Raw genomic sequence first — 26,236 nt, forward strand, 5'->3', positions numbered from 1 at the left:
TAGTTTGTTCAAGTACTTAAATAAATATATTGGAACTCCTTGCTGCCTTGCTGGTCTATTTGGTGCTCTTAATACTTGGTTTGGACCGTGCATTCCCCCGTGCATAGGATTTGGTTTGTTCTGGCCTCTGTTTATATCCCACCACAAGCTGTGATACACCAGGTCAGACATCTAATTAAGCTGATTATGTTTTCTCAAGAGGGCAGTCCAATAATAGCAGGGGATTGGAATATGGTTTTTATAAGGTCAGAAATAATGGAAATAACAAGCAAATATATAGGTTAATTAAGGTGGAGAAAAAAATTGGCGTTCCTGTTTAAAATAATGAGTCTTACTGATGTGGGGCCCAAATTAGGAAAGGGAATATTGTTTTCATAGCCCCAAATGGAAAGGATGGACATGTCTAGATAAAGTAATGGTTAGTCTGGAGCATGAAAAATATTTTGCTTTCTCTCAGATAGGTCCAGTAGCACTTTCAGACAATTTGCCTGAATGCACTGAGTTACAATTCAGTATTAACATGCAAGTAAGTTTACATTGGAGCTTTCCAACATACAGGATAGATAATTCTCTTTATAAATGCTGGGTGAATGAGTGAGTCTTAGATATGTTGATGCTAGACTGAAACTGGACAGTGAAGGACTGGAATATAAGGAAACTATCATTTTGAGAAAGGCTATGAATAGAGATGACGGACCATAGAAAAAGGGACGGAACTGAATTATACAACACGTTGCAGGGTATGTATGCATGGTTTACAGCTCATGAAAGGTAAGCTCTGTGATAAGGAAGAATTGAGACTGTGCAGTATCAGGGAACAATTACAAAAAAAAGAGAGGTGACAGAGTATAGAAAGAGCTGCAGTTGTGGAGTTTTCCTGTTCTAATAGTCCTGATGCCCTAAAAAGCCTTATATGCTATACTTACACAAGAAAAGGCTGAGGGGGGGGAATATTGTAGCTAAGGGGGGATAATAATGAGACCTTAATGGAACATTCATTGGTTCTACAAATATTTCAGCAATATTACAAGGCTTTATAATCAGAGAGCTCTAAACACATAGATGTACATGGTTATAGAAATGATTTTCTGGATAACGTTGCTCTTCAAGGCTTTTAGACAGAAAAACAGAACTACTAGAACAGGTGATTTCTGTAAAGGAGATTAAAAAAAAATTGCCAAACAAAAAGCAGGGAATCTCTAGGAAGTGACGGGCTGCCTATCAATGTTTGAAAAATGAGGGAGGATGACTTAACAGCAGTTTGGTTTATTAGTTGTGGAAACAGGCTATACTGGCATTTATACAGAAAGAGGTTTAGGATCTCATGGAAGTAACCTTCTACTGACCTATTTCTATTTTAACTACAGTTATAAAGTGTTCATAACTGTGTTAGTACAGTGGGAAGCCCAGTTGCAGAGAATGTAATACACTGAGATCAGTGTGGTTTTGTAGAAGGTAGGAGTTCTTTTACAATGTTAGTAGAGTATTAATGTCAATTCAAGATGCAAATGAGAAAAAAAAAACCTTGACTGTTGCCTTATTAGATGCAGAGAAGGTGTTTGATAGGGGTGAATGGCCTTATTTGTTTCAGGTGCTAGTAAAGAGATGGGATTTCTTGTTTCTTTTGTATCTGTTGCAAGTATTATACAAAGGGGCTGCCTCTATAGTGAAAATTTTATGACCATTATTGGAGGGATTTGACTTTACCAGAGTGACCAGAGGTGCCCTCTCTCACCTGTTTTGCTTGCTTTTTACTTAGAGCCTTTAGAAGCATTATTGTTGGGGGCATTTGAATTAAAAATAGCCTAATACGCAGACAATATACTCTTGACTCTTAGAAACCAAAAGAAGATCTTAGAAGAGCTTTTGATATTCTTAATGATTTAGGATTAATCACAGAATATAAAGTTAACAAGGGCAAGTCAAGGGGAGTAAGAATGACTATGGATAATTTTGAGTTATTAGCAAACAAGTTCCCATTTATGAATAAAACAGGTACCCTGAAATATTTGGGGATATGGTTGGCACCCACATATGATGCATCATAGAACCATTCGTATAAAGAGGTGGTGAGGAAGATAAAGGTAAATGTGCAGAAATGGTCAACTCCAGACATGGACCAGCATATACTGCTTATACACTGGCACATACAGCCTCATTTATTATACTTGGAACAATCCTTTTGGCCCTTTCTGGGCAAAATGACATTAAGTAAAGTGAAGGATTGGATCAGAGAACTAATCTGGCTGGGAAAGAAGCCAAGAGTTAAATGGGACAAACTGCACTTGCCAAAGCAGTTGGGAGGGCTGGGAGCTCCGGATGTGCCATTATATTTTAAAGTGGTTTATATATCTGTGTGAGGAAAAGGTGTCACTTATCAGTGTACATGGAAATTATAAGTGAGAAAAATAGATGGCTAGGAATCTTAGACCTGACAGAGGCAATATAGAGAAAAAGTACTCCATTTAGACTCAGTGAGAAAGGAAGTAGATAGATTATTTCAGGCAAAGGGGGTTTTGAGTGGAAACAGGATCTCCTTCCTACTGGGAGTAGATTTGAAGAGGGACTAAATTAATACCCAATGGAAAATTGGAGAATTTAAAACACAATTAAAATACAACGAGCAGATGGTGGTGGATGCTAAAATGTGGTAGACAAGAAATTTAACATGCCATCTGGGGGATATTTGGTGTATCAGGACTTAAAAATATCATACAGTAAGGCTTTATTATATACAAAGGCACAGGATAATTGGCCAGCAATTGTTCATTGTTTCTACAATTCAGGGGCACAAGCAGCATAGAGAGAGGAATAGTGATTAGTTTGCAGGGAGCATTACTGGAAGAGTTTTGGGATAATATGGTTAATAAAAAGAATATGTGGGGAATGACTAGAAGAGACAAGGTGGTTAGAGATGTTGAAAAAGACTTTACTAGGAAGTTCAGGGTTTTTGTTTAGAAGTGTTTGCACAAATACTTTAATTTTCCAGCTAGGTTATGGCAGATAAATGCTAATTCAGATTACTTTTGTTGGAAATATGGTCCAAGATAGAGAAAAAAATTGAGACATATCTTCTGGAGTTGCCTGAAACTTCAGCAGTTTAAACAAGACTTGGTGGATCTGATTAAAGCTTTGGTTGGAGATAAAATTTCCCTGATGATGACAACATTGTTCTTAGGAGTGGATAAAGTAAGAGAGAATAGGTGGCAAGGTAGTAAAGAGGATCTAAAGTGGATAGTTTTAGTGATCGCAAAACAATCTATCATGAGGTGCTAGAAAAACAAGGATCCCCAGCAATCCTTGAATTAAAATATCTGCTTATAAATTTAAAGAAAGAAGAGAGGATATCTTGAGGAGGTTAAACAGGAAAACAATTTCCCTCTGGTTCTGATGGCAGAGCTACATTACAGCTACATCCAATAATGTGGTAAACTTTAGTTTAACTTAAGAATGAACAGAGGGAGACTCTTGATTGGGCTTGCAGGGTCCCAGATGAAACAATGTTTGTTTTGATATGTTGGTACCCATTATACTGGTAAACCCTAAGCCCTGTTGGTGGGAAATTGAAAGTTTTCCTATTTCTTATTATTATTATCATCATTATTATTATTCACATTGTTATTTGTGTATTTGTAATTAGCCTGGTCTGACATATTGGAATTTATTTATATAGTATGCTGGTGGCAAGAAAAGTCAACCCTTTTTTGTTTATTTTTCAAAGGGGTGATAAAAATGGGGCATATTTTTTGTTCTCAGCATTTTGCAGTGTTGGTTAATAAAAGCGGCACTGTGTTGTTACTAAACAAACTTGATTGCAAGTAAGTATATATGTCAGAGGAGACTTACTATATAACAAGTTGTATGCATGGAATTCCTCATAAAAAGTTGTATGGTGTTAAGTAAATGGTTTATTGAAATTAGTGAACCAGGAGCTAATACACTATTTCATCTGCACATTATATGACAATTGTACAGCTGGCTAATGCATATGAGTGTTGATTAATAAAGAATGATATTAAAAAAGGTAGAAAAGGTTGCTCTTAATGGTTACCTTTGCTTTTAAACAGAATAGTGACTCATTGATTTTCATGCTGACAGTGCCTCTCACATAATTACTCTAAATAAGGAAGTCACAATACAAAAGCACAGTGACTATATATGTATACTAAAAGGTGTAATAGCTTCATAACAAAATCTCTGAGGCAAACTAGTAGAATATAGAAAGGAGGGAGAAACTTGAGAAAAATCAACACTCTATGCAAGGGTATGAGGGTCTTACAGATGTATGAGAAAGTACAAAGAAAATAATACTTATTGGCAATGTACACAATGTAAACATAAGTGCTGTACTTGTGAAAACATCAACAGTACCAGTAACATGATTATGCAGACTATAATCTAATGTAACAGGATCCAGGATTCTTTAAGTTCAGTTTATCTGTTTATTGGTGGTGCCTAGATTATTCATAGCCCATGTCAGACCCAGAACCTGCAACGGTCTCCCTCAAAAGAAAAGATGCTTCTGAAAAAAAAAGGTTGTAATATATGGGTGTCTCTGTTTATATATCTGGTGCCTGACTATTCAGCCTTCCAGTATGTGTATCATGTGGTCTGGTTTTCCTGTACAATATTACACAAACTGAAATAAAGGTTGCTGACAGGGTAGCACTAAGCCTCCTGGCCTGTCTTCTTATTGTGAATTTTCAAATGCCAAATGTTACAGCAGACAAGTTGACAGTATGGCATGTGATTAAATTATATTAAGCTAACAACATAATGCAGTTTCTATTATTGAGCTTCTTTCAAAAGGAATACAGTTCTTATTTGACACAGAAATATGCAGTTCATTATGGAAGCCATGATCCACATTTCTCAGACTATGCACCTGATAGTTGTTTTAGTCCTACTCTCACACTAGCAGTTAGTATACACAACCCAGCCTGAAAGCAGGTGAAGCAAAAACGTTGCATGGTTTTAAATATTACAAGTACTGTGTGATTTACTGATAAGTGTGATGATATAGGCTAGTTCCAGCATTAGAACTGTATGGCATTTGAAAATCAAAATGTGTTTGTAAAGTTGCTAGTATTAAAAATTGTATCAACAGTGGGTCCTGCTGGATAGAGAAGGAATATACATGTGAGACTGTATGTATATATGTTAGCAAAGGACACTGGAAGAGAAGGAGTTAAACAGCTGGCTTACTTCTTATTTTAAGAAAAATACATTTAATTGGACCACCTGTTGGGCCATGGAAGTGCTTAACTCACAGCTCTGAATAGGACTGGGGATGGCATGTCTGAAACAAGCCTTTGTTCATTAGCTGAGTAAAAAGAGGGGAAGCCCCAGGCATTGCCATAAACATTAGCAAAAATTCAGATATGCATCTTATTACATCTATGCTAACATCCTGTTTCATGCTTCAAAGGGGAATAGTGTGAGAACCTAGAGTCAGGTGACCAGGTAAGGTCATTCTGCCAGTCATCTTGAAAAATTCAGATATTACAAAGAGAAATCTCTCAGTATTGAGTATTCTGTCTTGGGCCTGACAAGAAGAAGAATCATTCACCATCTGCCTTCCTCTATTAAGTAAGTAAGGAATATACATTTTCCAGATTCAGTCAGGAAAATATAGTGAAGCTTAGTTTGGATATTGTTTTTCTTTATTTGTCTGAGTCTATCCATCAATATTATTTTCAATATTTTACAAAAAAAAAAAAAACAAGTGAGGACTCAACCATCTAAAATTTATTACACACAAAAAAACAATAAAATGCAGAGCTTTTGAGTTGCAGTCAGCTATTTTTCAATGCTAAAACACAAATCTGCTTTCATTCAATTTATACCAGTAGCCAGCTCCCTCAAATTAGTCACATGACAAATAATTAACTATTAAAACAACACATTTAAAAAACATTACATAGGAAAATTAACCTAAATCATACATCATAAAGAAATGTCATAAAAAATATAAAAGCAAAAAGCCTGGTGAACCTTAATTCTAACCATCATAGAAATTCTCTTCTAAGCTTTAACATGGGTTTAATACTAGTTTTCACTTAAGTCCAGGTAATTTATCTGCTCTGAAGTAGTCTGTCCGTCAGTATTCAGCAACTTAACGTTTAGTAGTCAAATCTCCACCTCTTAAAGTAATCTGTACCTTCTGTAAGACTCTAAATTTAAATGCGTGATTCTTCCCCATAACCATATGCTTACCTAATGCATTACTATCAACCTCCTTTCTAATTTCTGATAAATGCGATCTTATCCTCTCTCTTATCTTTTGATTAGTAAGCATATTATGGTTATGGGGGAGGACTGGGACCCATCTGAGCATCAGGAGAGTTGCTTTTTGTTTGGTATTTTCGATATTTCCTGTGATTTGAACTCTGTAGTTTACTATAAATATATATTAATTTTTTCATGTTCTTTTATTCTTTATTATTACATATATTTAAAACTTTTATTGTGGCTGGTACTTTCAGAAAGTATTTAACCTTTGAGAGTGCTTATATTTATTTTGTGGCACTGTGTGGGCCACTCCTGAAGCCCTAGCTGTCTTAGTCAACTTCTATAATTTGTATTAGTATTAATATTACACAGTATAATTGGACACCCTTTGTTAAGGGCCTTAGAGTAGCTGATTGTGCAGTGTCTGATGGCAGTGCTAACTACCTTATACTCTTGACAGAAGGGGGCATATCAGGCAAATCTGTGCCAGCCTTTCCCAGGTATATTTGTGTGTGTGTGTCTGTGTGTGCCTGTGTGTGTGTGTGTGTGTGTGTGTGTGTGTGTGTGTGTGTGTGTGTGTGTGTGTGTGTGTGTAAAAAATCTCATCTCACAGTGTGTGTATGTATCAGCTACTTAGACCAGGGACACAAAGCACTGGTTTCACAGAGAAGGTGCTGGAGGACTTAGCTTGGACACTCAGCTGAGGACTTAACCTTGTGTATCTATTTCTCTGAAAGTGAACATTCCCCACAGGTGTCAATGGTGAGGATTGAGGCTGCTTGATCACTGGCCCAGAGAGGGGTCATCACAATAAGTAAAACAAAGAGTGGGGTGATGTGTGTGTTTGGAAACCATATTCCATATTCCAGGCTCCCCAGACTACTTGCTAGATGTTGTCCTCCCAACTTTCACAGACAGTGGTCATTAATAACAACCAAGCCTGAAAGTAGGTGAAGTGAAAATATTGCCTAGTTGTATATATTGCAAGTGCCATATGAAGAAAAATGATGCAGTGAAAAATATCAACTAATGCTTAAGTAAAACAAAGAGCGATGATGAGTAACTGATCAGAGTTTCTGATTGTTTTAGTTCTGTCAAGATAATATCTGATTTTTCTGTGGATATCTTGAGAATGAAGTGTCGCTCTTCTTATATGCATTAAGAAGATCTTGAGGCTTGGGTGTTCATTTAAGTAGTTTATTGTATGCAAATATATCAGGATGGGTGGCAGGAACACTGAACATAAACAAACTATCTAACTAACTGACTGACTACATACTGGCATGCTCTCACTCTGGCTGCTCACTCAAAATGGCACTCTTGCTTGCACGTGCTCAGTACTTATATACATGTGCTGACTCACTGGAAAGCTTCATAGGTTCATAGGTTGGTACTAGGCTATCAGCCCTAGGGCCTATACAAGCCTAGCCATAACAATTCCCTGGATATTTCTTCCCACAATATTTACTTTCCTGGACTCCTGTCAAGCAAGGTGACTGATGAAATCCCTGGGGTGAAATTCCTATCACCCATCCAATCATCAAGGTTCCTTTTGAAGAGGCCCAAGGAGGCGCTCTGCTTGACATGTATCGGCAGTCTATTCCAGAGTATGGGGAGTCTCTGGGTCAGGAACCTATCCCTCCAGCAGGTTTTGTTCATTCTGATGACAAGGTTTAGATCCCTGGGGTGTGTGGCTCTGAGGGATTGGGATTTCTTTAAGTGGAGCATTTCCAACAGCTCAGGGTTTGACATGGCCTTGTATGTTATACAGAGATAATGTTGCTTCAACTTAGTAATGACAGTGCTGGAAGTTTGGTTGTGAAGTAGGTCAGTCTTGAACCAATTTGAATAAGTCTACTAACAGCAAATAATGTTCACCATTTCACTCAAAAATAACTGTGGCTACTACTGACCAAGGTAGTTCACAGATCGGGCTTAACTGAAGTGGTTCTTTTTGTTGATGTGACTTTGTACTATTATATAATGAACAAGATGAAAGTACTTTCTTAATATCTCTTGACATAGAAGGCCAAAATACTAGACCTCTTGCCCTTCTTTTGGTAGAATCAGTTCCTGAGTGGCCATGATGCAAGATCTGAATGTACTCTGATTGCAAGGATTTTGGAACAATCACTTCAGGACCTTTCATGATGATACTATTGTCTGACAGAATCTCAGACTTTGTATGGAAAATAAGGTTGCACTTCTACTGGTAGACAAGATTGTTTTGAAGGCCATCCTTGACTGATAAAGAGGGTTTAGCTTCTGGAGAAGTGGATCTGTATCTGTGTGAGTTCTAAACTCATCAAGACGTGTTGAAAAAAAAATTACTCACTTCCATGATCTCAAAATCAAGTTGCTCATTATTATGCTCTTCTGTGTTTTTTTTTTTTTTGTCTAGGTGATCTAGATAAAGTATCAGCAAGATAAAGAAATTTGCTGTTTGTGTAAACAAGATTGAAATTGTACTTTTGCAATATGAGCATCATACATTGCAGTCTAACTGGAGCTGTATGCATAGGTTTCCTCAAAATAGTAACTAGAGGTTGGTGGTCAGTTTCAATCTGGATAGGTCAACCATAAATATAATCATGGAACTTCGAACATGCAAACACAATTGCCAAAAGCTCTTTCTCTATCTGGGCATATTGCATCTCAGTCTAGGTAAGAGTTCTCGATGTATGGGCTACTGGTCTACGCTCTTGAAGAATGACTGCACCTAGACCAAGTTTAGAAGCATCACAGGAAAGAATAACTGGTTTGTGAGCATCATAGTAGCTGAGAGTTGGTAGGTTGGCAATTTTCTGCTTCAGGACATCAAACACTCTTTGATGATGTTCTGACCATGACCAGATTCCATCTTTGCATGCCAGCCCTCTGAGCAGTGCTGGAATTTGACTTAAATCTGGACTGAACTTGCCTAGATAGTTGACCATACCAAAAAAATGTTGTAGGGCTTGGACATTGTCTGGAGCTAGCATCTAGAGAATTGCTGTTTGCTTTGAAGGATCTGGTCGTAAGCCTGAACTGGAAACAAGTGACCAACATAAGTAACTTCTTGTATCCTGAACTTGCACTTCCGAGAATTCAGCTTAAGATTCACTTCACATGGTCTTTTCAGAACTTTCTTGAGGTTTCTGTCATGTTCGACTTCACCATTGCTTCCTATCAGAATATCATCTACTATAATAGCCCAGGGATAGCCAGAAAAAAATTGGCTCCATTGCATGCTGAAAGACTTCACTGGCAGAATTTATTACAAATGGCATTTCAGAGAAATCCGTATCTTCCATATGGAGTACCGAATGTGGTTAATAATGAAGATTTTCAGTCAAGCAACATTTGCCAAAATGAACTCTTTGCATCCAAGACAGAAAAAAACAGTGGCATTTGGTATGAGGGCAGCAACCTCTTTGTGTGCATTGGATGATGAGGTCTTTTTAATGCTTTGGTCAGATTTCTTGGAGCAATACATATTCTGATACCATCTGAGCTTTGCTTATGAGCTACTACCATGGAGGATACCCATTCAGTATATTCTTCTACTGGACAAATTACTCCTAGCTGAATTTGTGTACCTTGGCTTTGACTCTACTCTGCATAGCTATTGGAACTTTCTGTGCTGGTCCGATAACTGGGTTGACCTCTGGGTCTAACTTCATAGAGTACACAACTGGTAGTTTGCCTAGTTTGCTTGCAAAAATATCAGCATGCACAGAAAAAATAGTTTGAGTGAAATTTGGGCTGTTGTCATTCATGCTTACATGGTGAACTTCTTTATTAAATGAAAGCAGTCCCATTTTCAAAGTGTCTTTAAGGCCTAATAATGACTTCACGTGTCTCTTGACTAGAAAAAATTGCAAGTCATAGCTGTTCCCAGCAGAGTAACATGAAAGCACTACTGAGGCTTTGGTCTGAATCTCCTCACCACCATAAGCAACAAGCTTCACACACTTTGTCAAATCAAGTTGTTCAACAGGTTTTACTCTAGCAAACATTTCTGCTTGACATAACATTGCACTTTGAGCCAGTATGTACTTTGAACTCTTCGGGACTCCCATTAATCCAAACAGTACAAAATATTTCATTCTTTGCCCACAAATCTACTGCATTATCTATTTCACCAAGCACAGACACACCATCAACATAAAAAGTAGGGTAGCAGCTTTCTAAATAATCAACTTGCCTCTTGGAATGCCCTCTTTTAATAAAAGAAGTTGCCTTATTTGATTTAAAAAATCTTTTGAAATGATTCCACTTATCGCAAGAATGACAGTGCTTACCAAAAGCTAAGCACTTTTCTCTTTTGGGTTCATGATTTTCACCACAGTTTTGACAGTTGACTATGAAGCTGGGTGGGGGCACATGTTTTGACTTTCCTGACTCACCCTTGTGCTTTAATGAGCATGCTCTGGAATTTGCTGGAAAGACTTGGGGGGGTTCCCAGGGACTGTTACAGGGCCTGCAGTAGCTGCCATGTGCTTGGGCCTGTTTCTTTCAACCATGTGCTGCATACTATCAATATGAGCTTTGTCTCTGTGCCTCCCACAATTATTCTCATTTGTAAGCATACTTGTGTGCTTTACTGTAAGCTCATATTTCTGACAAATCTCAATGGCCTTATTTAACATCAAATCACTTGTCTTGAAACAAAATATTTCTCACTGTGTCATTAGTAATACCACACACACGCTTTTATTTTATCAACTCATCTCTCAATTCACCAAATCTGCACATTTTAGTCTTGTTTCTCAAGTCAGTTATATATGCTACAAAGGTTTCACCAGGCTTTTGATCCCTGGTGTAAAATAAGTGCCTTTCCATTGTAATATTCATTTGGGGGTTCCACATTTCTCTAAATTTACATTTTAAGCATTCATGGTCTTCCCTTGTTTCAGCTGGTACCACTATATGGAGGTCTTCCCCCTCCCCTGCAAACACAGCAGGTGCATACACAAATAAATGGTCTCTTTCAATGGCCTCTGAACCAGCTAAATTAAGCAGAATAAATGCCTTTGTACATGTGCCTTTGTCAGAAAAAGCAGCCTGTATGAAAATATTGCATTCCTGCTGAAACACTCTCCAGTTTTCTGCAATATTGTTAACAAACATAAGCTGTTCAGGTCTGTGAAATCCTACTGCCATGCCACAGATAATAGTAAAACACAATGCAAAATGGCCCTTGTAATTATGTAGGAACATTCACACATACCAGGTACTTGTAATAATATGCAAATACACAAACTCTTCGAAATACATACTCTGCAAAATATGCTTTGAAATAACTGTACTTTGCAAAATATATTTATTCCAAATCACAAATCATTAGGGGTTTCAAGAGTTTTCTAAAATGATCCCAAAGAATTAAAGCAAAGACAACCCATTTTATACTTTAAAAGACATTAGATATAACATGGTATGATAAAATTTTAGCAATTAAGAATCTTATAACTACTCATGCTGTTCACGTCAAAAGTACATCTATGAAACCATATCATTGTTATGTTACTAAATAAGGAGAGATGTATCTGGTTCACATCTTGGGCTCTGTTTATCATCTTACAATGAACTATTGTACTTGAGAAAACTTCAGTAGGACAAGTTATAGCATAGAACCCACTGACATGTTTATGATACTTCACATAGCTATCTACTCCCTTAGTTTGATTTAGTAACACTGCTATAGAATTTGCCTTTAAACAAACAGACATAAAACATATACCAGATACTTTGCTATCTTTTACAATAACAGGAAAGGAATTTCATCTCAAGCCTGCAGTTAAGAGTGCACTTCAATACATCTCTAAGCACTCAGAATTACAGAAAAAAAATTAAATTTACTTTAATTGGTTTTCTCTGGTCCCATTACATTCCCCCCTTTAACACCGCTTTGGTGTCACCTTTGAATATAATGCAGTATTTTGTAGGTTGTCAACAACAGTGTTATCAAAATTGTCAAATACATATGGTTTAGGGTGTCTTTGCTTTGGAGAAATTCTTACCATTTGTTTTTGATTTTGTTATAAAACAGTTCACTGATATATTTTTTCGTTAGAGAATATACTAAAACTATAAGACGAAGTGCAATTACTATAAGAGATGAGCTGTGAAAACTACTAGTTCCTATATTTCCAAACACATTTTATTACTAGTCAAATAATGTCGAGTCTATATCACTTCATTGGATGCTTAATTGAGTGAATTGCTGTTTGTCAAACCCTAGTCAATGAACGCTCAATTAAGCAAATGATCATTTCAATGAAAAATTTTCTAGGGAAAGGACATGGTTAGCCATCATTGGGGATTTGCCCTTTTCTCCACTGTAGTGCAATCTCAGAGTTGGTATATACATATATATATATATATATATATATATATATATATATATATATATATATATATATATATACATATATATATATAGTTGGGGAGGTGTATCCCCCCCTTTGCAGGGTTTTAAATTCTGTTGCATTTCTTCCAGTCAGTAGTTGGCCTACTAGTTTTTCCCTAGGAAATGTTTGGCTGGTACTGTCATTCGCTTAATTGAGCTTTCACTGATTTGAGTTCAACGATTAGCGATTCATTCAATTAAGCTTTCAATGAAGTAATATAGAGCCAATAATGTCTACTTTGTTTCAGTTCTGGCTAGATTTTTAGTGAGCTCCTCCACATAATCAGCTAATTTTTCTTATTCATTATGGAAATCAGAAGTATAAGAGCAACAGTGGTTATCCAATAGCCTGGAGACCCCTTTTGAAGTTCATATATTTAAAGGCCAGTCTATTTTGCAACACCACAGCCCTCATTTCAGGAATTTTTCTGTTAGCCATATGAATATGTTGAACAGTTTTATTAGGCAATTCAGTTAATACATGTGATAAAGCATTTAGTTCAGCTATAGTTCTATGGATACCATAATAAGGGAGGAAGAAAGTCATGACCTGTTCAGATGGATTGAGACCAAAGATTTTGAATGGCTGGGTAATATAGCACACATAGCCTGTGGATCGGTTTGTGGCTCCACAAATATAATAATAATAATTAGTCAGCATACCCATACTTTGTCCCCAACTTTACAATTTCAGTTTGAGTTCATTTAAAATATGTTTAAGTCAAGTCACATTAAACTATGACACTGGATGCTAAACTCTTATATACGGGCATACATCAGGTTGTCAAAGCCACACACATGACATCTACCTCACAAAGCACACGACATGCACATAGACTGACATTTATTTTACATTTGTTTACCGGGAAAGTCCGACTGGATATATGTCCATTTTCAGTGGAGGCCCAGGGAGAAAAGCTCCAGAAAGCAGAGTATAAATACATTAGGAATAATAGAAACATTTAGAGATAAGTATAATATGCAGTTTTCAGTAGGGTGACAAACATGGATAAAATATAGTAGACAACATCAAAATCATGCGGCTTCAATTTCAGACAATAATACATGGAGTTATGGGCTAAGTCCCTTCAAGAATTCGTACACTTATTAGAGTATAAGATTGAAATACTTAGGGAGAGTTTGCAGAACAGCGGGTGGTAATTAGTCGGGGTTTAAACAGGGACATTGCCACTGCCACAGGGACAACATATGCTGAGGCACTTAAAAGCAATCTTCCTAAACGACAAAGGTCACCTAGACCATCCAATGTCAAACAATGCCTCTGCAAGCCCAAAGGAACTCAGAAAAAACAACACCTAAAACCACACATATTGCCCCTAAGGCAAGTAAATGCAATTCCTAGGACTCTCATTACAGGGGACTCCATTGTAAAATATACTGATGCTCTTCTGGCCAGACTACACAAGGAGAAGATAACGGTTAGTTGCTTATCTGGAAGTAGGATCCACCAAATTATGCAGGCACTCAAGTCATTACACCACAGGTACCGGTATGATTCCATCATAGTCCATGTAGGTGTAAATGACCTAAGATGTATCACGCTGGACTATATGAAGAGAGACATTATTAGGATTTCATATTATGTGTCTCAAGCTGGTATGAGCCTAGTATTGAGTGACATATTAACATCATTGAGGATGATGCCACGATTTGAGCAAAAAATGATTGATTTTAACAACTGTGTGTGTTTCTGGTATCATTCTAAGGGGATCCAATATTTGTCAACTTGGGAGGACATGGTTAAAAGACCACATTACTTTGCCAAGGATGGTCTGCACCTTTCCCATCTAGGCTTTTGAATATTGGCTAAAACCTTATCACCCCCATAGTGCCTTTTTTAGGCAATGCAATATTGACAGATCTACTGACTTAGCAAAATCAATGCAACTGAACCTCAGGGTATTACTGCTCAGTGCCAGGCACCTAAGTAAAAAACTGCACCCCCTCCAAGCCCTCCTTACACTTGACATATAGACATCTGTGCAATTACCAAGCCATGGTTTAAAGAGGCAGCAAGTACCCTGGCAGCGCAAGGTTTCAGTGTCTTCCACACATTTAGACTAGTAGCTGAACAGACAAGGGCTAAAGGTGGAGGTGTCTCAATATACATCATTAACACATATAGCTCTAGGGTGGTCAAACAGGATGATGTGCTAGAGTTCCTCCACATGCAGATCACCATAGACAAAATCCCATACCATATCTTAGCCAGCTATAGGTCACACTCCATGTCTCAAGAAGCTCACAATGCATACTTAGACCTACTGGAGACACTTGCCATCCAACCTAACACTCTTCTCATAGGATACTTTAACTACCCCTCCATAGACTGGAAATCCTACACAGCATCAAATCTACAGGCACAGAGATTCCTGGACTTCATAAATACAAAAACTTTGGCCAAATAGTGAATACACCCACTAGAGGTTCCAACATACTGGACCTCATGTTCACAAATATGGGAGAACGTTGCACCATGCCCAGTGAGTCATCCTCCCAGGTAAGCTTTGATCATAAAGTTGTCTCCTTTGAAATCAAAATCAACTCTGTAATCCTATTAAAACCAGTAACAGGAAATATTTCAAGGCAAATTACGTTTTACTAAGTGATGGTTTGTCAAAATTGAGTGTCCCTCCAAACCTTAAGAACACAGACCTATGCTGAACCATGTATAAGCACTGATGAAGACTGTGACCAAAATTGGTCTGCTTTGAATTTATCACTCCTGGTTGCCAATAAATGCTTTACTAGTTGACTTGAGTGCTAATCATTTTTGTGTGTTTTGAATTCAATGGTGGCTTGTGCACCTTGCCATAGTTGCAAGGAATTGTTTTTGATGATATAATCAGAAATTCACCCCTGGTCTGGCATCTATATCTCTGAAAGACAGAGGCAGTCAGTAAATCACCCCCTATATAAATCAAATTTGTGGGTCACATTTGGGTTGCATGGTTAGCCTTATACAGGGCCTTAGTGGTTGTTAGCCTAGTATACACCTATATACCTATTTGCTGTAACTTACATGAACTGTTCCCTGTCTTGCATATTAAAGTATTTCCTGATGTGGATAATGTTAGTTAAAACTATACCTTGTTTGAAAAAGATGAAAACATTATACCAAGTAATTTTTTTCTCAAACAACCTTTGTTCAAAATCTGTTTGAAGTGCTGGAAATGGAATCATAGGAATGCCACCCCTGGAATGTTCAGGCAGAAATGCACAGATCCAGCAGTTGCTGATGTTAATATTGGTGACATATTGATGTAGTACTTGTAGAAAGAGGGTTTTCCTTCATCTTACCTAGAGGAGGAGTCAGGACCATCAGTAGTGATATCATCTGGAGCAGGTGGAGTATCATCCTTTGTCTCCCTGGATATCAGGCAGGTCTTCTTGTAGTGGAAAGCATGCTCCAAGTTGGTAAGCTAGCACACTAAACAGCAGTATAAATTGTAAGAACTCCAGGAAAGATTTTCTTTGGAACACTTTAACAAAAACCCAATCTCAGACTGCAGATTATGGCAGTGTTGAACTGAAGGTTTGGGGGAGGGCTTCATAAGTTGTTTGGTACAAAATCTGTAAAACAGAGACAGGTTTTGAACAATAATTTAACAGTACGTCATCAGTTAATGTAAGCTCCTCATTTTGGGTTGGTCATGGCATTATCATGGGATGGCCCATGAGAATTTCATGTGGACTGAACTTTTTGCATTTATTGTTCCTTTAATACTCAAAGAGCCAAAGGCAATACATCAGTCCACATTAGACCAGTCTCTGCACATGTTTTTCCCAGCTTAATCTTAATGATTTTGTTAATGTGCTCAATTAAACCAGATGAGTGCAAGTGATGATGCAATGTTATCTTAAAAACCTGACAAAATTTCTTTATAATGTCAGCAGTGAAGTATGTTCCCCTGTCAGAATTAATAGCTGATGTACCCAAACCTTGATATAAAACTCCCTTATTCTTTGCCACAGTATCTGCATGCATGTTTTAGCCCATATGCTGAAAATAATGCAGACAATATAGCTGAAGATTCACAAAATGTAACACATTATAAGGCAAGATACATTTCACAGTTCTGTACTTAATGCTGAATCAGAGAATGTGAAGATGGACCAAACCAATTTGTTAAAGTATTTTTTATATGTTTGGGTAAATGATGCAATCTTACCAGCCAAGGCAGTATAGATTGAGGTGCCACAATACATCCTTCGGGATGTTGTCATCCTGATTCGATCCATTTCTGTTTCTCATTTTCTGATGGCTGCAAAGTAATTACTATATCAACATTAAATACAGGGTTACAAAGTGGTTCAGACAGAATCACTACAGAAATCAGAAGACTATTTAACCCAGCAGCTTGCTTTGCCTGTTCTGTCAGCCAGATTTTTAGTCCTTGGCATGATGTCACTTCCTTTACTAAGTGCTTGCACTTTTACCACAGCTACCTACTTGTCAGCAAAAAAGAGTCTAATAAAAAATAATATTATTTCCATTTTTCTTCCAATAACTTCCAAAATAATAACTTCTATGATCTCCTTAAAATAACACAAAATGGATTTTCACAATAGAAGCATGGTTTAATAATATAGCACAATTACTGCTAAATCCCAAAAAACTAAATACTAAGTTATTAGTATTCTCATCCAAATCACCTCCACAAGATTTTAAAATTTATTCCCAAAACAAAACTGAAATAGAAGTAGTGCATACAGCAAAATTAGTAAGCATTACTATAGATGACAAACTATTTGAATAACATATACTTAACACAATAAAAAAAAAATTAAATTAGGTAAACTTTATAGACATAAATTTTCCATAGATAAACCCACAAGAACAAAGCTGCCAAATACCCTTCAACTCCCTTCCCTCCTCTATAGCTCCTCCATTTTTACAAACCTTCACACATCTCTTAATAAAAAATTACAATCATGCTATTATAAAATTGCTAAATTTGCCTCTGGGCTATCAAACTGCACACACCATTGCCAGGCCATCAAGAAGTTAAATTGGCTCAAGTTCCCCCACTACCTTTATTACACCCGACACACTATTGCTCATAAACTAATATATAACCCAGAAGACTGCCCTACACTTCAAGATATCCTACAAACCTACATCCCCTCTAGGAGTCTTCGGTCTACTAATAAACAACTTCTGCGTGTAACTAAACCCAACAAAAGAGCTGGACAAAGCTTATACTCCCACTCTATAGAAAAATTATGGAATAACCTACCCCCCTCCATTACACTACTTGATTCCATAAAAGCCTTCAAAGCTGCCCTGAAAAGCCACTTTCTTAACAACCAAATTTGCCTTTGTAGCCAAACCTATAGACCACCATAGAACTAATCCTAAGACCCTGCTGAATAATTTCTTTTGTTCCTAACTGACAACTACCAAATTATCTATGTTCACTTACTTCTCAACATAACTAATCTGTATTTCTTTCACTGTCTTATCTCTTACAATTAGTAGCTTAAATTCCTAACGTCTCTTCTATCAAAGTGCTTAAATGAACAGATTGCCATCAATTGTTATTCTTCCTGCATACAATATTGTCATTAAAATACTGTATATGTGATACCATTAAAATACTATATATGTAATACCAGCACCTTACTTGACTATGAAAAATATTCTACTTTATTTCTAAGTGCTAAAAATTTTATACATTTTTTATCATTATTCTATTATTGTAATAATATGCCTTTGTAATAATCTTTGTTCTGTAACTGGAGCTTTTCTCTCTGGGCCTCCACTGAAAATGGGTTTCTGACCCAGTGGACTTTCCCAGTCAATAAACGTCAGTAAAGAAATAATAATTTTAATTTCTGTGCCTGCTGATGTCAAAAAAATATTTGTCTTCATAGCTCTCCCCAACTCATGCACCACCCTAAGTGCATATCTACTGTCCATATAAGTGTTCACCACTTTATCCGTAACACATTCACATCTTGTATTATCACAACACTTTCAGTACATTTAACAATTGCAGGAACCAAACATCCTTTTCATTTTCTGCCACAGAATCTATTCACAAAGAGCTGTAATTCAGCATTCCAGAACATCAGTTAGGTCGAAAGCAAATGCTTAATAATAATAATGATAATAATAATAATAATAATGCAATCATGTATTTCTCCTTCCTCTGCAGTTGGTAGCAGAAATGCAAGTTCAAAACTGGACACTGAATTAGTTGTGATAGTTGGGTCTGAAATCAGCATCAGCTCATATTTTGTCAGCCTTGAAGGAGAGAAATGCTGCTTTTTGTTTTTGGTAAAAGAGCAGCTACCACATGGGAGACTGCAGCTGTAAGTTCATCTCCCAGGACAATTGGAGCGGCATGTTCTGCCATCAGGGCAACTGCAGCAACTGCTCTTAGGCAAAATGGCCATCTTTTTGTTACTGGATCCAGTGCCATACGTAATAAACCAAAGGTTTGTGATTTTCCACATGCATTTGTGTAAGCACCCCTGCAGCAAATTCCTAAAGCAGAAGCATTTACTACAGCTTGCTTTAACAGAGTAAATGAATTTTCTTCACTTTCTCCCCACAGGAAGTGTTCTCGTGAATTTTGTTTAAGCAGGTTTGTCATTAGTTCTGCTAACTTTGCATAATTTAAATCCATTGCCTACAATATCCTGCCATACCTATGAAATATCTAAGCTGTTTCTAAATGACTGGCCTTGGAGTTTCAGTTACTGCCTTAACACGTGAAGGTAATATTTCTCTATTTCCATGTGATATTACATGACTCATATATTTTTTCTTTGGTGACTAAAGCTGTAATTTTTCTCTTGACACCTTATGTCCTTTCTCTGCTAACTTTGTTAACATGAAAATAGTATCCTGTTGGCAATGCTGCAGTGTATCTGATACTATAGAAAAGAAAGCTGAGCGCAAATCTGTAACAGAGAAATGAGTAGCTCTTGATGGTTTACGGCTAAGAATAGTTGCTGGATTAGGAACAACTGGGTAAGAGGATGATGCCTGATTTATAGCTCTCAAATCCTGCACAAACCTGTAGGTGCTTCAGCCAGGCTTGTTTTAATCAGAAGTGTGGGAGTGTTACAACAGCATCTAATAGGGATGTTTATCCCCTGCTGTAACAGAGATTGAATAACAGATTGGATTCCTTGCTTCTGGCTTCAAGGGATATTGTGGTACTTTAGGAAGTGGTTTATTTGAATCTCCTCTGATTCTTACTGGTTCTGTAGATTGTAACTATTCTACCTCATTAGAATGCTGTGTCCATATACGTTTAGGTACTTATTGCAATAATTCCTGATTTTTCTGAAGCTGTGATATTTATGTTTTGTCTTCAGTGCTCAGTAAAGCTAAATTTCCCTCTCTGCCTCACCAATGGCATCCAGATGCACTGCCTCAGGGGTACAATAGATGATACATCTTACTTTATATAACATATCCCTTCCCATTAAGTTCACTGAAGCTGTAGTACTTAAGAATACATCTTTCCCTTCTATTGGGCCTAAGGACACAGGCATATGCTGTGATACAGGATGAGCAATAGGAACATTAATCACACCAACTGCTTTTACTTCTCTCTAGACAAAGGTATTTCTCTAGTTGAACTCACTTTAAGTGCAGACCTAGTGGCATCTGTTTCAATTAAAAATGGGACTTCCTTCTTTCCTACACTTAGTTCAACATAAGGTCCTTTTCGATTTATTTATACTAAAGTGTTTAGGTTACCTCTTTTTTTCTCATTTTTCTAGGTACAATGTTCAGAAAACTTAAGTATTTTTTCTAGTGTTTCTCCTTGCCAGTTAAGGAGTATCTGCTTCATGGTAACCTAAACCTGCGGTCACAAACCTTGCACAAAAGCAGAGCCCACTGTTTCTACAGGATCTGCAAGACCAGAATGCCTTTCAGATACTCATTTGAGCCTTACTAAGTAATCTGCCAGACTTTTACCTTTATATTGCTTACAATGAGATACTTTTGTCCAGTCTGTCCTTTTATGCACACTTTACTGATTGCCTCTAACAGTGCTTTCCTTTTCTCTTGTAATCATACTCATTCCCTCTTATCCCTGTATCTGTGCCTACCTTTGCTTCTTTAACCAGTTTTCCATAAATTTCAGGAGCAACTACTACTTTTAAAAGCTGACGCAGGTCCGTCAGACTTGGGTCATAGCTTTCGATAATAGTATATATTTCCTTCCTAAATTTCACTGGGTCTTCTTTTATTTTAGGAAAATATTTAAGCATGTGGTATAAGTCTGTTAGAGTTCAAGGATGATGGACATGAACTGCTTCCTCTCTCCAGCTGTTGGGGTTTGTCTAAGGGGTGCCTGTGCTATAATTTTTTTTTTCATCACTGGTTTCAGTGCTAGTTCCCTCATCAGTTATGTGTTTCTCCTGTTTTGCTGTAGAACATATGAAGTGAGTATTAGCAGAGTGTTGGTGTGTACCATCTTTTCACTGTCTCTTCCCTACTTTATTCTCCTGTCCCTTTTCTTCTATTACCTCTTTCTTGGGACTGCTTCTATCAGTGGAAGGGGGAGTAGGAGGTGGATGAATGTCACCTTCCAAGAATGTGGGTTGAAGGGACAAAGGAAGATAATCATCTCATCTCCAGGTATATCCTCCTTCTGGACAGATATATTATTCCCAGATATTACTGGATAATGGGTCCCACATTTATTTTTCTTGCCATGGCCTTTAGATCCTTCACTTATTGCAACAGTTTCTGGTTTGTATTTTTAACCCATAATGTTTCCCTTAAATTAATTATTTTAGTGTGATCAAAAGTCCCAGTTTGTGGAAATTGTAAAATGGAGTCTCCTTTTGTATAGTCATACCACCTATCCAAATACCTGTAACTTGCATGCTGGAGTACACTTAGGATGAGTAGAAATCCTACTTCTCATGCCTCTCATTATTCCCCACTCTCACTCTCACAAACACACAGGTAAGGCAAAGTCCACTCTCCTCCTCTCTGCCTTATAGCTGGAACAACCCTGCTATGGATTTACCTTAATACAATCAACACTAATGCTGCACTTGCATGCTTAAAACCTCCACTGCATGTAGATTTGTATTTCTTCCTTTTGTCCTTATTTTGTTACAGGTAAGGTATGACAAAATCCGTAAACTTTAAATTCGAATACTCATTTACAAAAAGCATTTGTACAGCCAGATAAGAACAGCAATCTGACAGTCAAAGTTCAAAAGAAACCTGATGTGTAAGTTTAAATGCTTACTTATTTGGGTTCCCTTTTTCATCAGGAAACTTTTTGCACTTAGGACAACCAGCTGCTGCTGAGACCTGTGGTTTAAATCCCAGTCTAGGTACCATCTGTTAAGGTAAATAATATTGCAAAGACAAAGGGCCAGACTCAATATAGCCTACACTAAGTGTACACTAAGTGTAGATTGTTCTGAGTGAACAGACAACACAGACATAGCTCACACCTTCTTCCTCCTAATTTTAGTTTTCCTACTGATATTCTTGCAGCTTTAGATATTGACAGGGATTCATACAGGTCACCACTAAGTGTAGGTTACATGTACACTTAATGTAATATTTAGAGTGACTAGAAAGCACAAAAAATGTGATAGGAATTTTATTGAATACATATCGTGTATGCTTAGTGTACACTTAATGTAGGCTTTATTGAATCCATCCCAAACAGAATATCTAGCTATACATATGTAATATTTTTTCCAAATCACAACTCATGAGGGGAATCATGAATTTTCTAATATGATACCAAAGAATTAAAACAAAGACAACCTTTTTATACCTTAAAAGACATTAGATATAACATGAGACATACATTGTATGATAAAATTCTGACAAATCAGGATCTTATAACTGCTCATGCTGTTCACGTGAAATATACATGTATGTGAGCATATCATTATTCTGTTTCTAAATAAGGAGAGGTGCACCCGATTCACATCTTGTCCTCTGTTTACCATCTTACAATGGACTTTTTTACTTGAGAAAACTTCTTTAGGATAAGTTCTGAGATACAGTACTTCATATAACTAGCTACTCCCTTAATTTGATTTAGCAACACAGCTATAGGATTTGCCTTTAGACAAACAGTAAACATATGCCAGCTACTTTGCTATCTGTTACAATAAGAGGAAAGGAATTTCATATCAAGGCTGCATTTAAGAGTACACTTCAACACATCTCTAAACAATCAGAATTATAGAATATAGAAAAGAACTTACATTTACTTTAATATGTTTCTCTATTCCCATTACAGAACTTTCACAAACTGGTTTAGAAAAGAAAAATCTAAAACTAGTCTTCACAAAGCTTCTTTCTTCAGTACCAGAAATATTCTTGAATAAAAACGTTTTCCTTTTTGAGAAGAAGGGACATCTTCTATTACCATCTGAGTTAATACAGGCTGCATAACAGGAGGGAAAAAAGAAGTTTGATATAACAATGAGGACAAATCTCACCAAAAGAAGAGACAGAGAGCGAGAGAGAGAGAGAGAAAAATTCCCACTGCCATCTCTGTATCCCTAATTAATCATTTTTGGAACCGATTTATCTGAGACTATCTGTTGCCTAAGAAAGAAATGGAGAGCTTGATTTTGGATAAGAATTAATGGCTTGGGGGCATGGCCAAGATGGCTAACTGGGAGCAGCAACTGATAAAAGCTCTGTGACTGAAACATTTTCTCTGACAGAAAACATAATCAAAAAATTAAAAATTGAAGATACTTGCAAATTTTATTCATTAATAGTCAGGGAAAAGATTTATACATCAAGTTCTTCAAAAGCAATAGTTTTTCTGTCAGAATTTCAACTGTTTGGTTAAGAGAGAAGAGACTTCAACATGAGCCACTCAAGAAATGGTACTCAGGATTCTTCTGTTAAAAAAGACATTCAGTCAATAATATCTAGTGTACACGATATATTACTTAAAACAGACAAACTACATACAAAACTAATATCTTTCAAAGATGAGACCAGAAAGAGGATGGAACATTCTAAACCTATTATGAAACAACAAGGGGCACAAATCCGCAGCATGGAAGAGAGTTTGAATGAGCATGAAAGCAGAATAATTCAAGGTGTGTCTCAGACTGAATTTCTTTTAAAACAAAATAACTGGCTCACAGAAAAACCCAATGGTTTAGAAAATAGACTGAGACCAAATAACATTAGAATTTATGTTATACCTGAAAAGCACGAGGGAGACAATATAATAAACTTCTTAACTACATGGCTACATAAAACATTAAATCTACCTGAAACTTGTATTTTTTGGAATTGAAAGACCACATAGATCTGTGAGAGTACATTTTAAGAAGAAAAACTCACCACCATGCTCAGTTATAGTTAAATTCATGTCTAGCTTAGAAAAAAGATCAAATACTAAAATCAGCATGGTCCAGTCCACCTATTAAAATAGGTGAACATGTAGTCAGATTTGACAATGACTGTTCCAGTAAAGTAATGAGTAAAAGAAAATCCTGTTTACCTCTGATCAAGTAACTTAAAAAGAACAACATTAAAGCCACTTTGGTGTTTATTGTAAAGATCACATTATTCCTTTCTGAAGAAACCAAAATATTTAACATGCTGGAGGAGGCATTCACTTTTGTTAACAGCAGTAAAATCATTAATGCTGAAGAAATGGAGTGGAGCAGTATATCTCTGAAGAGACATAGTGAGCTGAATTCTTGGAAAACTGCTTCTAAAAAAATAAAAACTAGTTACTCTTATTCACTGATTGCTGGACTATTATTTTCAGAAACAATATATTTGCCTGTACCAGACTTTAAGCCTCAACACATCTTTAAGTATGTATTTATATTTTAAACTAAAAGCATTTTTTCATGATGAAGAATATAAAGGGTTAGCTTTAATGCTTTATTATATTTATAGCGAAAGACAATATATTTAATTTAACTAAACTTATGTGTGTTTCTAAATGTTAAATATTATAAACAATTGAAATGGTACATTTAAAGCTATTTAAGTTAAGAATTTTATTTTAGTTATTCAACACCTCTTAGTATGTGCATTGATGTGTTAATTGAATGCAAGATCTAAGTAATATGCTAATTGAAAGTGTTAAAGTGCTGGTGATTTTGTTTTCCTTGTTCCTGTGTAACACATTCCCTTTGCAGGTCATTTATGAAACAACTGAAGGAAATCTTGAGAACAAAAGAATGTTCCATCTCTTCAGAATGCTACAATTTACCCACCTTGAGCTGCGCTGAGTTCAAAGTTCATCACCAATGTCTGTGAAAGAAGAAAAAGGGCTTTCTTTTTTTTTTCTTTGCTCAAGTATATATGTGAGAAATCTACTCAAAATACCACCTCTTTTCTTTTCTTATAAGTGAAGAATTGGTAAGGCAAAAGCTACAGTAATGTTATAATATATATATATATATATATATATATATATATATATATATATATATATATATATATATAAAATATATATACAATATATTATATTGTTGTAACATAATTTGCTAACATTTTACATGTTAACAGCTTATGCTGCAGTGTTATTAACTTTGACTATACATATCAACTGTACATATTAATTGAAGGAAATAACATTAGATGTTTGTTACTGATTAGAACAGTTTAAAAGAACTAAGAATAATGAGAAACTTAAAGAAGAAATTAGGAGCAGCTGTGTGCTGTGAGTTGTCATTTTCACATGCTGTAGCCAGATTCTGATGTTAGCATGTAAAGCTTAGATCAGAACAGAAATTTGTAATGGCTATACACATGTATGCAAATTAAATAAGCAGGAATTCCTTTATATATAGTCAAGATTGCTTGTGATATTAGAATTCATAAGAGTAAACATCTTATGAATATGCATATACACAAGGTTGTGTTTTATTAGTATTATATAATATTATAGTTGTAGACTTGTCTTTGTTTTTGCTATCTTTGAACTTTAGTAGTTTAGTTTGTAGAAAGGAAGAATGCAAAAAATCTGGAATGTAAGATAGTGTCAGAGGAATACATTATAGTCTTATATATAATTAAATTAATATAGTGGATAAATGTGTCATATTATTTTTTTAAATAAAGTTTTTTTAAATTCAAAGTATGGATATCTTATTATGTATTAATGTAAATGGACTAAATAATGGTAACAAAAGGAAATCTTTAGTGAGATCTATAATGAAATGGAGGAGCCATTATATTCTTGCAAGAGACTCATTTGATAGATATGCAATATTTAAATAACTTATGTTATTGTAGATCATTGAGTGTATTGTTCCTATTCAGCCACTATAGCTAGATAGCATGTGCATATAAGTACTGAGCATGTGCAAGAACAGTGCCATTTCATACAGTCATCCAGAGTGAATGCAGTCATGAATGGAGATGCGCATGCAAGTGTGTTTGAAATAATGTGTGAATCAGTTAGCTTAACTACATGTTCTAATTACAATTTCTGACATGTTTATATACAATAAATATATTGAACACATACACAGTTTCCTTGTCTCTTTTGAATGCATGAGACAAGCAACATTTATGAAATGTTATAATCTGTTTCTTTTAACCAAAAGAGGAGAGGAACTGCTATACTTTGGATAAAATCCACTGTAATGCCT

This window comes from Protopterus annectens, chromosome 9.part0 (genome assembly GCF_019279795.1).
Source record: "Protopterus annectens isolate FY-2018-M chromosome 9.part0, PAN1.0, whole genome shotgun sequence".
Classification (NCBI taxonomy): Eukaryota; Metazoa; Chordata; order Ceratodontiformes; family Protopteridae; genus Protopterus; species Protopterus annectens.